The sequence below is a fragment of the Cibotium barometz genome, chromosome 44 (assembly GCF_041138505.1).
Source record: "Cibotium barometz isolate CiBa-2024 chromosome 44, ASM4113850v1, whole genome shotgun sequence".
Classification (NCBI taxonomy): domain Eukaryota; kingdom Viridiplantae; phylum Streptophyta; class Polypodiopsida; order Cyatheales; family Cibotiaceae; genus Cibotium; species Cibotium barometz.
In genome coordinates, this window is record NC_141089.1 from 19,837,341 (window position 1) to 19,854,489 (window position 17,149).

A 17,149-nucleotide genomic window follows, 5' to 3' on the forward strand; every position below is an offset into this window, starting at 1 on the left:
CAAATGATCATTGTCTTTGATTTTCTCCAATCGGATGAATGGGTGTCCATGTAATACCCAATTGCTTGTATATGTGGACCTCGTTTTTGGGATATTTCGGTTTTTTATTTTCATGTTTTGACAGTCAAACTACTCATAAATCACTTGTACAACCTCTTTAACTCAAAGGCCTTTAATAGGCATCGATATAGCTGTCTTACAAAAAGCTCTTAATAAATGAAGGTCCAACCCCACAACAAAAATCATTAAGCACATCCACACAGTAAGCAATTAAAGCGAACATTTTTTCCAAAAAGAGTATGTGCTGGACATTAATGTTCATTGTCAAAACACATTCAAAGCTATCAAAAGGTGCATTTAGTAGTAGTGACCAAAGATACAGGGTAGCACCATACATTGTACAATGAACAAGATTAAGTTCAAAGCCAAGAGTTCAAGAATGTATTCAGAGCAAAACCAGGATTAGAACACTTTCAGTGCAATTTTGTTCTGGTGGGCATTCTTCACATCCAAAGCAAGCAATTCCCAAAAAGGATGAGATCTTTAAAAGCATGCACAACAACATTTCAGGCTAAGAATGCAATTCATTATAATTTGCAGACAAACAACTGACGCAAGCGGGGCATCAAGGCAGGAGTCTCCACTACATGAATTTGGGTGATCACTCTTGCACGCATGAAGCATGACTGCATCTGCTTGCAAGAGATGGCTTTTCTTTCATCATATATGCATAAAAGAAGAGGGGCCTCGTAAATTTAGATGACACATCTCCAAAAAGGAATGCTTGGCTTCGGTCCTGTTTGAACAGGAAGCCTTTCTTACATGGCTCCTGGAATCAAAACATAGCCTGTCAAGGTACATGGCTCCTGGAATCAAAATGTAAAATCTAGTGTATCAGGCACAACAGCTTGCTCAACTGTCAGGCACAACCCCATACTCGACTCATAGTACTGAACTGCAGAACCAATACCCTTCAGAAAAACCAGTTAGCCATCTGCATACATCCACCAGGCAGTTAGTGTGATCCCTTTCAGTTCAGCGCTTCAAAACACAGTAACAAATGTGCTATATATATTTTTAACATAGTATAAAGCTCCAGCCTGAGACTCTCAGTTGGGTTTGATTGGTGGGTGGCAGGGAAGGGATTGTCTTCTCTGCTGGTCAGATGCTGAGGAACTAGTGTAGGGAAGGACGTACAAATGAAGGGTGAAGGTCCCCCTCTTCATAGGCTGCAAAATCTGGCCAGTCAACTGCATGAGGTGGGGTCATAAAGGTTGCATCTGAAAGAAAGAGGATCATAGGTTGTAGGCCCAAAGCACAAACTGTAGAAGGCTGGAAACAGTTGATTATTGCTGAAAATGAGCACGAGGGAAGCCCATAGGTGCTTTTACAAGCATAAGAGACTGTTGCTACAGCCAATGACCTCCAGAAGATATGCAAGAATGAGATGAAAACTGAGGGGAAGGGTGAGCACCCTTATATATCCCTCTAGAGAGCTGGTCGGCCAGCTGTAGCAGGCCAACAGCTGTCCTGTAGCATAAAATGCCTAAAAATGGTAGAAAATGCCTAAATAATATTTGCTAAATATGCCAATGTGGGGTCTTATAAAATGACCAGTACAAGCATGAAAAGGTGATGTAGACCCTCTGGAGATGATATATAATCCAACACCTCCTCTTCAACGCCAGAGGGGCGGTCCAATACCAGCACGCTGGAGTAACACCTCCAAAGTAGCTCTCGGAAGTGGTTTGGTGAAAAGATCAACCACATTGTCCTTGGTAGAACAGTAGGCCAGCCGAAGAAGTCCGAAGAAGTCCGAAGTGTGCAGCCAGAGCCAAAACAACCCTGATGGTAGTATACCTGGCTGTAGGAGTTTGCAAATGTCTCATCAAAGTCTTCACCTGTCTTCTGAGCATATCCTCGAGCATCAAGGCAAGCTCTGTAGTTACCCAAAGTACCATCTGCATGAAACTTGACTTTGAAAATCCATTTCACACCAATCACGCGACGATGTAAAGGCCGTGGCACCAAAGACCCAAGTGTGATTCCTCTCAATAGAGGACATCTTTGCTTCCATGGCTTGCCGCCACTACGGCTGTGAAAGAGCCTCCTCTGGACTCTCAGGCTCATCGATCTCTTGTAGAGAACTCATGAGAGTACAATTCACTGTGTGATGAGATGTGGATGCTTGAGATGAACAGCGAGGTCCAAGGGTGGTGGTAGAGATCTGGTTATGGAGCTGTGCATTAGTGAGACTAGAATCTCTAAAGTGTTGCTGAACCCACCGAGGTAGGCCAACCTTCCTCTCAAAGTGTGAAGAAGAAGAAGATCCAGTTGTAAAAAGGACTCATCCAATGTTGCTCGGAGAGGTGATGAAATAAGCACTGGTGGGGGGTAATCCTGGAGTCAAAGCAGGACTCATAGAGGGACCGGGAGCTGTAGAAGCTGGTGCAATAGGAACTAGTGGCTGTAAAGGAGCAGCTAGCACAGGAATTGCAGAGCGGGAGGAGGTGGAGGAGGAGGAGCTAGATGTGGAAGAGGTATAAGATCACTAACATCCGCCGAGAATGGATCATCCAAAAAATTTGTAGATGCATCAAGTGGAGAGGAGTCAATACCAAACAAGCTCTCATCAAACCGAGCATCACAGAAAACAATGATGTCATCGACCTCCGGATCCCAAAAGCGATGCCTTTTGGATCTCAGACTATAGCTTGTGAAGATCATCTTCTTTAACTTCGATGCGAGTGTGGTCCTCTTCTAATATGGGACATGCACAATGCACATAAGCAACACAACCAAAAACACATAGATGAGAAACAGAAGGCTTGTGTCTTGCAAAAGCCTCCTCCGGAGTCATCCCCTCAACCGCTTTTGTGAGAGAGCGGGTAATGTGATAAACTAAGGTAGCCACAGCTTCACCCCAAAAAGCAAGAGGGAGACCTGCATGATCCAACAAAGAACGAGCCATCTCTTTTACAATCCGGTTCTTCCGTTCCACAACTCCATTCTGCTGGGTGTAAGGAACTGTGGTCTATCGGTGAATGCCCTTCGATGCAAGGAAGTTATCAAACAGTATAAACTCGCCACCATTATCAATCCGGAGAAAAGAAATTGTACCCCAAGACAGATTTTCCACCATTGTGATCCAAGTCCTGAAACTGGCAAAAGCATCTAACTTGCGAGCAAAAAAACATACCCAGTCTTTGCGAGTGAAATCATCCACAAGAAGAAGAAAATATCGAGCCCCTCCAAGAGACTCAACCTCCGTGGGTCCGCAAGATCTACATGTATAAGCTCCAATCTTCGAGTTGCTCGATGAGTGGCCTCTTTTGAAAACGCATCTCAATGATGCTTGCCCATCACACAAGATGAGCAAATGTGTGAAAGAGACCTGAGCTGAGGTAGTCTCCTGACAACCTGCTGAGAATGGAGCTGTCCTTGCTCTCGTCTTTGGTGTTGTCCTTGTCAGATGCTTTGAAAGTATCCTGGACTTTATACTTGGCTTTGGTTGCTCAAGAGTCATCACGACAAGCAAAGTAGCGAGCCTCAATATGACATGTTCTACCACAGTAATCACATTCATTGCTTTTGTCCTTGGACTCCTTTGAATCCTGTTCACCCTTGCCTTTGCCTTTGTTTTTGTTGTTGTTGGAGGTCCCTTTTCCGCCTTTGCCTTTGCTCTTGTCAGAGGCAACAAAAGCAAACTCCAACTTGTCTTTTCCGCGAAGCAAGCACTTGTCGTGGAGATAACTCACGACTTCCTCAAAAGGGAGGAGAGGATCACAAAAATAAATATTATCCTTAAAAGAATCAAAGGAAGCATGCAATTTACCAAGAAGTTTATGGATGGGATTGTTGATGGTGCTCCTGTACTCCTCAAGCTGCAGCTTGATTAAGATGAACTCTTCAATCTTCTCAATCAAGTTATTTGACTCATTGATTGTAAGCTTCTCCAGATCTGACTCCAATTTGGCAATCTTCACTGTCGAAACTCTCCCATACCTCCTCTAGATCTTTGTCCACATCTGATGAGCATTACTCCGAGTAGAGACAAACTCTACCTGTATAGATGGAGTCATGCAATGGATGATGATAAGACGAGCCCGAGCATCCAATATCCTTCTCAAAGCAGGGTCCACCAAGTGACGTGTGGAAATAGCCATCCACACACCGGCTCCTTCCAGCAATAACTGAGTGTAGAAAGACCACGTATGATAGTTGGTTGCTGTAAGCTTCATGGAGTCACTGACTTGGGGAGGATTGTAGGATGGTATATGGATAGGGGTGGGAGTAAGACTTGGATGAGAGAAACTCAAAGAAGAAAGATTGGGAAAAGGAACCACCTAGGGAGCGGGAGAAGGGGATCCAAGCAATGAAGGAGCTGGAGTATCAACGGGAGAAGGAGCAGCACGTGTCCTCTAACAAGAAACCTTCTCTAAGGAAAGAGGACTGTAAAAAAAAACAAATAGCCTCCTCTCAAGCTGTGCACAACAAGAAGAGAGGAAGAAGAAAGGTCATTGGTTGTAGCAACAGTCTCTTATGCTTGTAAGCACCTACAGGCTTCCCTCGTGCTCATTTTCAGCAATAATCAACTGTTGCCAGCCTTCTACAGTTTGTGCTTTGGGCCTACAACCTGTGATGCTCTTTCTTTCATGGTATCAGAGCCAAATGCGGAACTACAGGTGAGACTGAATTGCTGTGTTTTTGCTGTTGGAGGCTAAAGCTCTCTTCTAGGTACCGAGGACAGGGTTCTTGAGAGATTTGCTTTCTCTATTTCTCTTTTCCCACCCTCCCTTCCTCAGATATGCAAGAATGAGATGAAAACTGAGGAAAAGGGTGAGCACCCTTATATATCCCTCCAAAGAGCTGGTCGGCCAACTGAAGCAAGCCGACAACTGTCCAGTAGCATAAAATGCTATAAAGTGCCTAAATAATATCTACTAAATATATGCCAATGCAAGGTGTCATAAAATGACCAGTGCAAGCATGAAAAGGTGATGTAGACCCTCTGGAGATGATATATAATCCAACTGCATCCATATCAGACTTACTATTGTGCCGGCCCGTTTGAACTAATTCCCACCTGAAATAAAGGAATTGCATGTTTGGCTTATCTCCCATCACAATGGAGCACCAATACCAAAGGCCTGTAGCTCACCTAATCTACCTTGCATAGCACCTCATTATTCAAGACACCTATGTCGAAGCCTGAAGACCTAATGCATGTGACATGATCACCACCGAGAATGATCTGCTTCTGAGTCATGATGCATGTGGCCATAATAACCAAGCATTTCAAAAAACGCGTTTCTAAACCATTTCATACCTTTTTGAAACGTACATATAAAAGGAGGGTTCAAGCTTCAAAAAAAAAAAGTAGAATAAGCATATATACAATCATGAAATGTTCAAAATATGCATCAATATATACTTACAAACATGATTAGACACCAAGTTCAGCAATAGCATGGCCCAAGTTGTGTGCTCATTGCTATTGCCTACACACTGGCATGGACGAGAGTCTAACAGGCACATGCCAGAGGCCAAGACTAATGCGGGAAGTGCACAAGTCAATCCCTTCACCAAGTTGCTTTTGGCAAGAAAAGCCATGAATCCTTGGCATGGATGCGCAAGGAATTGACAGAAGGGGAAAAGCACTTGTATGCAAGCTTTAGTATCTCTATTGCATGGTAACCACGATCTCGCCTCGGCTAGCTTTTGATAAGCCTTGAATCTGTGCTTATGTTCCTAGACAAGGGAGCCAAAAAGCTTGTATGCATGGCATGAGAATGGGCTGGTGTGTGCACAGCAAAACTTGAGCAATCAAGAGTGGGTGCAAAGCCCCTGGTTGTGCATGAGGCAAAGGGGGCAGCCCAGCCAGCCCTGAGGTGGCTGTATGTCCAGCCATGCGGCACCCTATGGGTGGCTGTCCAAGCCAGCCCATGTGCCCTAAAAGTGGCTGCCTAGGTGTAAAGCCCCCATAGGATCACATGATACACAAGCTAAACACACAAGGTTAGCACATGTCGAAAGGTGCAAGCAAACTCACCTCCCAACCATAGATTCCATCAAGAATCTCCCCCGAGCCAAGGGTTAGGGTTCCACTCCCCATAGGCCAAGCCAGTCAACATACCACTAGAGCTTGTCCTAAGAGACCTTTGGCAAGACCGCTTGTGAACCACCATGTCCATGGTGGGAGTCTCGTCCAAGCACAGACCAACCACATGCTATGACAGAATGAATCACAATAACGTTGAGTCACTTATATAGTGACTACTGCCGCTATAAATAACAATCCAACTATAAATAGCTGGCAACCATGGATTATGAATAATAATGAACCCTAGCGGGCCTAGCCACCTGCAACTTGTATGCGGCCTTCCCCTAATCCCAAGGCTCCCCAACCCTAACCAAATAAGGACCTAATCTCGAGGATTAGTGTTAGGTACATATGGCCTCCTACGCTTTAGCCAACCTATCTTTCACAAACTCCAAGATCTTGGTTCCCCCTACATCTCCTCTTGTGGTATAGGCTAGGCTCCCAGATGGGAGCTCCATACAATAGTGTAGGTATGACTAGCGTGTCAAATAACCATAGTTTCGTCCTCAGCTCCTGGAACTGTATCTGTGAGCACTGCCTCTCTAGTTAGCCCAAGGTTGCATAGCCACGGGCTCCCACTTGTAAGTAAACTGCTGTGCATATTTACCTATCCACTATGGGGTAGTGTTAAAGATCATAACCTTGGTCTTACCAAGGTTCATAATGAGGTCCCAGTCCTCACAAAAGGCTTGTAATGCATCTCGGTGCCTCTGCAACCCCTCCAACGAATCAAATATAAGGACAATGTTATGTAGAACAAGAGAAGTATGGCCATAAGCTACTTGAAAAGGTGTCATTCCAATAGCTGAATGATAAGAATTATTATAAGCAAATTCCACCAAAGGTAAATATTCTTCCCATGAAGCTAATCGAGACTCAACATAATGACGCAGTATTTCTTCCAGAATCTGATTAACTCGTTCCGTTTGTCCATCTGTCTATGGATGATAAGCAGAGCTAAAGAGTGAATTTGTACCAAAAGACTTCAATATCAAAATCCAAAAATGTCTATGGATGATAAGCAGAGCTAAAGAGTAAATTTGTACCAAGAGACTTCAATATCGAAATCCAAAAATGTCCTGTAAATTTTGGATCTCGATCAGAAACTATAGATTTTGGTAACCCATGAAGTTTAAAGATATACTGTATGAACAGTATTGCAATATCCGAAGCCTGGGCTGCTTTCTTGCACGGAATAAAATGTGCCATCTTAGAAAATTTGTCAACCACCACAAGAATCTGTGTATTGCCTTTAGAAGAACGTAGCAATGAAGTGATAAAATCCAGACTAATACTTTCCCAACGTTCATTGGGAACTGAAAGTGGTTGAAGAAGACCAACTGGAACTTGTCTGCTAGCTTTCATACGTTGGCACGAAAGACATGCTATGACAAAGTTAATAACATCTTGCTTCATTTGAGGCCAATAGTATGTAGCCGTCAAAAGACGATATGTCTTGTTGATGCCTGGGTGTGCAACATAAGTAACCTCGTGAAGTTCTTTCACCACCAAGACTCTTCGAACATGAGTATCATGAGGTACACAAATACAATCCTGATAATATAATAAACCATCCACTAATGTATATGCTCCATAAATCTTTAATTCGGAAGGAGTTGCATTCTGAGAATTGAGAATTCGAAATGCATTTTTAAAATCGCGATTCTTTGAATAACGATCCTTGAGAAACTTTGAGGTATATCCATTTCAACTGTAGAAATAGCCAAGACCGAAGTTGGCGGCATATGACTGAGGGCATCCGCAACCACATTAGTAAGACCAAGAACATACTCAATTGTCATATGAAAATTGACTAAGAATTCGACCCAACGCGCTTGCCTCGCATTCATAACTGGCTACGTGAAGATGTATTTCAAAGAATGATGATTTGTTTTCACCACTGAATCCGCACCAAGGAAAGAATGTTTCCATGCAAGATAGGTATGAACAATAGCCAAAAATTCCTTGTCATATACTAGGTATCTTACTTGAATTGCAGAGTGCTTATGACTGTCAAATGCAATAGCACGTCCTTGTTGCATCAAGACAGCACCAGTGGCAATATCGAAAGCATCCGTATAAACAGAAGTGAGAGTAGGGTTAGGAATAGCCATTACAGGAGTTGTGGTCAAAGCTGTCTTTAATCTTTCAAAAGCTTGTGTTGCTGCTTTAGTCCACTGGAATGCAGGAGCGGACTTTAAAAGTTCTATGAGAGGAGCAGCTATTTCTGAAAATCAATGAACCTTTGTGTGATAGAAGTTGGCAAGTCCCAAGAAAGAACGAACATCATGGATGTTTGTGGGAGTTGGCCAATTGACAATAACCTGTATTTTCTTCGGATCCACAAAAATACCGTCTACTGAAACAACATGTCCGAAGTACTCCAAGGATGTTTTGAAGAATTCACTTTTGCTTGGATTAATGTAAAGAGCATTGTCACGAAGCACTTGGAAGCACTTGGAAGACGATCTTAAGATGTGTCTTGTGTTCTTCCATATTACGACTGAACACCAGGATGTCGTCAAGATAGATAATAACAAAGTTGTCCAAAAAAGGACGAAAAAGATCATCCATAAAGCTCATAAATGTTGCAAGGGCATTGATTAAACCGAATGGCATGACCACGTACTCGTAATGACCATATTTTGTGTGAAAAACTGTCTTATATTCATCACCTTCGCGAATGCGAATCTGATGATATCCAGACTTAAGATCAATTTTGGAGAAAACCTTTGCATCAATGTGCGAAAGAGGATACTTATTCTTGATAGTCAACTTATTAAGAGCACGATATTCGATGCAAAGATGCATAGACTTATCCTTCTTTTTCACCAAAAGTACTGGAGCTCCAAAAGAGCTTAGAGCTTTTGCTTGGTCGAATATGTCCTTTCTCCAAAAGTTCAGTTAGTTGTCACTGTATCTCCTGAGATTCCGTAAAAGAAACTCAATATGGAGCACGAGTAGGTGGAGCACTGCCAAGAAGGAGATCAATAGCATGGTCGACTGGTCGCCGAGGTGGGAGAACCGCAAGAAGCTCCCGAGGAAAAAGATCCAAGTATGGAGCAGAGAAAGGTTGCTTGAGGTACATCATCTTCGTATCCATATCCTCGAGAGAATCATTGGCTGAATAAACCATTAAAAGTACTGAGAAACAACCACTCTTGCGGACCCACCGTTTTGCTTAAAGAGCTGAAAGGGTTGGTATATAGAGGGTGTCACCAACTTACACATTTCCCAATATGAAAGGGGTCTAGTGGACTCCAGGATGTCTAAATGTTTGGAAAATACAACCTTGGAAATAGGAGATTATCCTAGAATACAAAGGACCACACTCCCTAAAATTTAGAAGCGTTGCTATTTTTGGCCCGACTCCGATGGAAATTTTGTTCGCGTCATTACATCTGGAATTGAGCAGATACCAAGAGTTGGCAAAGTGTCTATGACACAATGTCTACCAGTTGGGATATTTTTAGAGATAAAGTTTATAAGGACCCATCTCTTAGATTGGGACATGTGCAAGAAAGTGAATCAAAGTGAGACAAGTGGCCTCACAGTTGTCAAAAAGTGGATCAAAGTGAGACAAGTGGCCTCACACTTATCACTCCAGCTATTGTGTGGCTCTCCACTTGTCATCATAGCATTCTCTTCCATTTTCACTCATGGGAGCCCCAAATCTATAAATTGGAGTACTCTCTTTATTAATAGAGACTCTCTTGCTGCACACTAGCCTTACAGGCTACCCTAATGATAGCTACTCTCTCTTGAAGGCTGCCCATGAAGTATACCGGTTGTTGGGAATTGTTTTGGAGGCTTCCATCGCGAAGAAATACTGAAGGCAAGGGTAATTAATCATTTATTATGATTTCTAGCCATTGTACTTGTTGTATCAGCCCTTGTACCTACTGTACCAACCACTGTGTCTTGGCTGTATCAATCCTTGTACTTGTTGTACCTATTGTACCAACCATTGTACCGACTGTACCAACCATTATACCGGTTGTACCAGCTTTTGTACTTGTTGTACCAACCACTGTACCTGCTATACCAGCAATTGTACCTACTATACCAGCATTTATACTCGTTGTACCTACTGTACCAACCACTATACCGACTGTACCAACCATTGTACCTGTTGTATCGACTGAATGGAGCGTTGTACTCTGTACCAACTCTATTGCATGAAGACCCGTGGTTTTTGGGGAAGAATCAGTACCCACACGGAGGTATATGGATTATATTATTGGCTCGGCATTTCTACAGCCTTTGTTCCGGCTTGGTTGCCTCGTGTTGGGCCGTGTTATGGCATTTGTATATGGATAATCCGGTATCTCCCGTGGGGAGAGCAAGACCCTCAAAGCTTGTACATGATATTTTACTCCTTGGATAATAAAATACTCCAAGGAGGGGAGGGGGTCGGCCCATTCCGGCCTCTATGCGGTGTCACATGTGCAAGCTCCATTTTCAGCATTTGTGGATGTTTTGTCCAGCTTTTATGTTTTATGCAAAGTGATGATAGATATGTTAAGGCTGTGGCCATGTTTAAATGTTTTAAGATGCATTGATGGTATCAACAAGTGTGTCAAAGACCCTAGTCCCTCGGGCACCGCCGCAAGTTTTAAAGGATTGGTCTCGGATGCCTTCAAGTACCACAAGCGTATCATTTTGAGCAAATTGTATGGAATGGTTCCAAAAACTGATCAGGGTATCATATTGATACAACCATTCTTGACCAAGAATCATATCATAATGTGCCAAAGTCATGACTTGGAAATCCAATTTGTCACGATAATGCTGAATTCGAAAGGAGAGGTGTTTGGCAACGATGTTACACAAGGATGTGGAACCATCAACAAGCTCTACTTCATAAATAACAGCACTTTGAGAAGTCCGAATCTTCAATCTCTGGATCAAGGTGGTTCCCACAAAGTTATGAGAACACCCACTGTCGATGAGCACATGAATAGGGTGATTGGAAATAGAACCTTAAAGAACCAAAACCTGAGTAGACCGCTGGGGCAACGAGATGAAGAGGCAGATCGAGTTGTGGCAATGGCGGTGATCACCGAAGCATGTGCAATATAGCATGGTGATTAACCACACGCTCTCCTTTGTCAACAACTGGGGGTTTCTCCTCGGAAGTGGAGGGTTCAACATTAGAATTCTGTCGATGGATTGATCTTTTGGGACACTCAAACCAACGATGAGGTCCATTGCAAATTGTGCACAATCCTGTCTTTTGTTGATCCTGTCTAGAAGGGACAGTGGAAGGACAAGGATTGCCAGATTAGTCATGTCCTTGGTCCCGTCTACGATCCGCACTACGTGGTTGGAAGGACTGAGGACGTCGGGACTCAAAAGAGGACGATCCTTCTGATCGACGAGTGTTGAGAATTATTCCATTGGGGATTAGGCCGAGAGGTAGAAGTGCCAAAAGATTCTCTTCGACTATCTCGGTTCATACGAGACCCAGTAGCTTTTTGAAAGCCATTAGCTCGACCAAAAGAGATCGAATTTCAAGAATTAATGTCTGCAACGCGCTCAACGTAACGTATGGCATCAGCAAAATCAACAAGACTATTTCTAAACATCGGCACGCAGTGTGGAATCAAGACCTTCAACGAAGACATGGAGTTCATCCGTTGGGGACAAGGAGTCAATGTCCAGTATCAAGTTGATAAACTGGGAGATTTAAGTGTAGGCATATGCTCACTTATGGTAGTGCTATGTGTGAACAGGGCTTAACCAAGGGCACTTTTTTCCCATGTGGTTTTTTCCCTTGGACATCAAGTGTGAAAGGACACTCTAACATATAATATTTTGTACTTCTATATTATATGGATGTGACACACATGCAAGGGTTGACTTGCATTTTGTGGATACCACACTTTTGGCTCTCTCTCTCTCTCTCTCTCATTTCTATGTGTGAGCTTCTCTACCCTGCACCTAACCCTAATGTGCAGGTTTGTGTGTGTGAGTGTGTGAGTCCAACACCCAACATTTGGTATCAGAGCTAGGAGCTGGGAGCTGGCTCTGGAAATCTGCAGCTGGAAGAAATCCTGCGAAATTTCGTCGAAAACAGACGTTCCGTCCGTCGCCTGCATTTATCCGTCGACGCTGAGCTTTTCCGTCGCCGTCCGTCCGTGGCTTCCATCGCTGCTCCACCATCCGGCCGCCAGAAACGGGCGGCACTAGTGGGGAGCCCACCACCACCGCCCAGCTCGCGGGCGACTCTTCCATCTCCAGCCAGCGCCCGGTTCTGCCGCCGCCCAGGCCCGCCTACGCTCCGTCCCAGCAGCCGCCGGCCGACGCATCCCGTCGCTCCTGCCGTTCCGGCGTCTCCGTTCAGGCCGTCTCGACCCGCCGGTCCGACCGATCAGCGACTCGCTCGCTCGTCATTCCGCTCTGTCGCACCTTCGAAGTTCCGTTCTGGCCATCCATCCACCCTCCGCCGACAACTCCACGCACCACGTGCCTCCGTTCGCGCCCAACGCTCCCTGCGCCCTTCGTGCTGGCCCACGGCTGCCGCCTCCGCCTGACTCATCACTAGCGACTCCAGCACGCCTGCTCGCCTAGCGACTCCAGCACGCCTGCTCGCCTAGCCGACTCCAGCTCGCCTACGCTCACTTGGCTGCCAGCTACACGCACCTGGTTCCACCTGCAGCTCCTCGACACTCTCACGCCTCCATCTTGCTGCCCGGTACACGCACCCGCCTTCTCCACCTGCAACGACTTGGCCAACAACGTTCATTCTCCAACTGCAACGACTTGGCCAGCCTGCTGGCTCCCTCAATTCCACTGACTGCTCCAAGCCTGCTGCTCTTGCAGGAAGGTATTTCTCTATACACATTTCGGGTCAAATACAAATACAAGATTTTGCAACCATTCCAGTGCAGGTCATATGCAGATTTAGCAGACACTTCTCTGCAAATCAAATTCATAGAAAAATTGCAGGTCCAATTTGGGGAATTTACCAATTTCAGGACATTGAAAAAAATTGGACATTTTGCTTTGCCTGCAATTTGGGGGTTTTTGAAATTGAGGTCAAAATCAGCAAATTGAACCTCTCACTTGCAGAAATTTGGAGCTTTTGTGAAAATTGGCCAATTAGATGCACATCGAAGCGATTGGAGTGCATAAAAATTAGGGATTTTCTGATTGGAGTATGTAATTGGGCATTAGAGCTGCGATTTGTCGCGTATGTATACACATTGTGTGTAATTGGACAATTTGGTGCAGATTTACACTTGCTTTGGTTTGCAGGCATACATTTGCACAGGACATTTGGTTGCCTAGCAGTGCACATTGGTGCTTGGTTTGCTTGCAGTTATACTTTGTTGACATGGCACAGAATGCTACAGATGTATTTGGTGTGCTCACCCAAGAGGACAAGCTGGATGGATCTAACTACTCCCTCTGGAGTTTTATGATTCGTAATTTGCTGGTAGCCAAAGGGCTTTGGGACATCGTGTGTGGTGATGACACACGCCCACTTACCATACAACCAGCCACGCCTCAAAGGGAAGGTGCTCAAAGAGCTCCTGATGTAGATCCTGCTCCCACACAAGAGCAGAAGAGATGGGACTCTAGAGATGCACAGGCCTGTCATTGATAGCCCTTTCAATGAAAAGGACTATTATTCCGCACATTCGTTCATGCAAGACATCGAAGCTTGCATGGGACACATTGGAAGCAATGTATCAGGTACGCAACGAGGCAAGAGTTGCCTACTTGAAGAGGCAATTGGATCTTCTTTCTATGGATGAGGGTGACTCTATGGCAGATCATCTCACCAAAGTGAAAGATTTGCAGGAACAATTGCTCAACATTGATGAGGTTATCCCAGACAGACAGATGGTCACCAACACTCTTCATTCTTTACCGCCTTCCTACTTGGGCTTTCACACCTCTCTCGACCTCTCAATGAGAGGAGGTGGTGATCACGTCACTTTTGAAGAGCTCGTGGGTTTACTCTTGCAGGAAGAGCAAACAAGAGCAAACTTATCGAGCAACCGTGGTGGAGAAAAGGCATTTACAGCCAAGGATAAGGGTAAAGCAAAGAGCTTTAAGCATGGAGGACAACACTCTAGCAAGGCTGGTCATGGACAGCCCTCTTCTAGTGGTGAAAAGTCTGACAAAGGGGATGCAAACAAGCCCAAAAAGAAGGACAAATGTCACTACTGCCATAAGCCTGGACACTACATCAGTGAATGTAGGAAGCGGATTGCAAAAGAGAAAAGGAAAGAAGCAGGCAATGCAGTAGCAAACTCTTCTGACGACAAAGCACAACAATCAGCTAATGTAATCCAGGAAGAGTACACTTTTTTGGTCACATGCACTAGTGACACACCAGGTGCTTCAGACACTGATATGTCTTGCATTGCATCTGATAGACAGAATGCATCATGGTATTTTGATAGTGGTGCTTCGAGCCACATCACTTCATGCAAAGATGTATTTCAGCACTTGGTTTATGCTTCAAAAGGCCGCACTGTATCATGTGCAAGTCATACCACATATCCAGTAAAAGGAATTGGTAATGTCATACCTATTACAGCCAATGGTGCCAATATATGTATGAAAAATGTATTGTATGTTCCAGGGATAAAGAAAAATCTGCTCTCCATCTCAGCCATAAACGACCAAGGTTTAAAGGCTGAATTTGAAGACGGGAAGTGTTTAGTAAAAGACCCATCAAAGGGTTATAAAATAGTCACTCCTGGAACACGACACAAAGGCTTGTATAAGCTGGACAACTATGACAAGCGCACTTATGATGCAAATACAGTGGCTACCCACACTCCTGCTATGCATGATACAGAGCTATGGCATGCTCGTTTTGGGCATGTGAATTTTCAGAGTTTGATGCTTTTGCAGAAGCATCGTATGGTTGATAATATGCCGCCTCTTGAGTCTCCACCAAGACATGTATGTGAGGGGTGTATTTTGGGAAAGATGCAAAGCAAACCATTCCCCAGAGATGGAGCTGTTAGAGCTGAAAGTAAATTACAACTCATACATAGTGATGTATGTGGTCCAATGCGGACACCATCCATAGGGGGGCATCTTTACTTTGTCACATTCATTGATGACTACTCCAGGTTTGCTTGGTGAAAGCAAAAGCAGATGTGTTTACATGCTTTCGGCACTTTGTAGCAATGGCTGAAAATATGTGTGCATGTAAAGTCCAAACACTCCGCTCAGATAGAGGTGGAGAATACATGTCAAATGCATTCAAGGATTATATGCTTCAGAAGGGCATCAAACACCAATGTACTGTGCCTTATACACCGCAGCAGAATGGTGTAGCTGAAAGGAAAAATAGATCTCTCATGGAGATGGCAAGATGCATGGTGAAAGCACAAAAGTTGCCTCACAAATTTTGGATGGAAGCTATAATGTGTGCAACTCATGTGTTGAACAGGTGTCCAACAAAAGCTTTGAAAACCATAACACCATTTGAGGCTTGGTATAGCCAAAAGCCAACAGTGGATTATATGCGTACATTTGGGTGTTTGGCATATGCACATGTGCCAGAACAACTCCGAACAAAGCTTGATAACAAAGCAATTAAATGCATTCTTGTGGGCTACAGCAATGAGAGCAAAGGATACCGTCTTTATAATCCAACTACACGAAGGATTTTTGTCAGTAGAGATGTGGTATTTGCTGAAAATTCAGAACAACCCATGTACAGCTTGTATAAAAGCAATAATACAGGCTTACAGGACATGTTTGATGGCCTTTTACCCATTGCAATTAGGGGGGATTCAGATCAGCCAACCCCTACACAAGAAAATCCACATGTAGAACATGTGGACCAGCTAGCCATTCAGCCCCCTTCTATGGAGGAAGTGGAAGATCTTGTCAGGGAAGAGCAAACAGCCATAGACACAGCCAAGTCGGTGCCAAGATGGTTGCTAAAAACTTTGCAAGAAAGCAAACTTGCAGCTCCACTCACAGGTAGAACAAGGGCTAGTTCCAGCCATGTTTTGAATGTACATCGTGGGGAGTCTGCATTCGCAATGGGTGGTCTCTTTGATTCAGAAGAGCCTTCTTCTTATGAAGAAGCACATGAGAATGAGCATTGGTTGCAAGCTATGCAAGCTGAAATTTCTTCTATCATGAAGAATAATACATGGGATCTTGTGGAATTGCCTAAAGGCAAGCATGTAATTGGAACAAAGTGGGTGTACAAAGTCAAAAGAAAGTCTGATGGTACTATTGACAGGTACAAAGCAAGACTTGTGGCTAAAGGCTACTCCCAGAAAAAGGGAATAGATTATGAAGAGACTTTTGCTCCTACTTCGAGAATGACCACAATAAGATCTGTGATTGCATTGGCTGCCCATAAAGGATGGAAAGTGCATCAATTGGATATCAAAACTGCATTCTTAAATGGGGATTTACAGGAGGAAGTATATGTAAATCAGCCCATTGGTTTTGTAGTGTCAGAATATGCAGCGGAAATGATAACCAAACTTGGGTAGACAAGAGATAACCAAACTTGGGTAGACAAGAGCAAGTAGACTGCAGAAAATAATCAGCACAAGAAACACAGAGAGATAGGTGTGTAAACTCTTCTCTATACACAAGATCCCGGAAATACTGAATGAGAAAGTGGTGGGGGCTGAGGGGCAATATATACAACTCCTAGAGGGCAGTCGGCCAGCAGCAAAGAGTGCCCACGACTGGAGAAAAGACCCACGACTGCATAAATGCAGTCGGCCAGCAATCTGATGCCCACGCCTGATCAAAACAAGTCGGCCAGCAGCCCTGAAGCCCACGACTGATGTAGATCCAGTCGGCCAGCAATAGGATGCTCCTGGCATCATCTGGCAGCCCTCCCACCCATAGTTGGAACCGGACGCGTCCGATTGAAGATTCCAGACGTATGATACGTTGGATATCATACGCGTATGGAAAACAGTTTCAGACGTGGCCTTTTTTGGGGAAAAAAACGGCGTGCCCGATAAAGTTGTGTTAAACAATTCTGGCTGGAGTCGTACGTCGTGTCGCTGTCATCTGTGGGTGCGCTTCTCGACAAAG

The 17,149-nt window shown here is 44.3% G+C and overlaps 1 protein-coding gene and 1 long non-coding RNA gene across 2 annotated transcripts in view; one reads left to right on the top strand and one right to left on the bottom strand.

Annotated features, from left to right (window-relative positions):
* Nucleotides 1-340: 340 nt before the first annotated feature.
* Nucleotides 341-17,149, bottom strand: part of LOC147613044 (exportin-2-like) — a 33,341-nt gene continuing 16,532 nt past the window's right edge. Inside the window, exon 3 of the mRNA XM_086782340.1 lies at nt 341-994. The gene's annotated coding sequence lies outside the window, so the exon portion shown is untranslated. The remainder of the gene's footprint in view (nt 995-17,149) is intronic.
* Nucleotides 2,629-3,141, top strand: LOC147613045 (uncharacterized). Its single transcript, XR_015263342.1, has 2 exons — nt 2,629-3,029; nt 3,062-3,141. It is a non-coding gene; the product is annotated as an uncharacterized LOC147613045 (long non-coding RNA).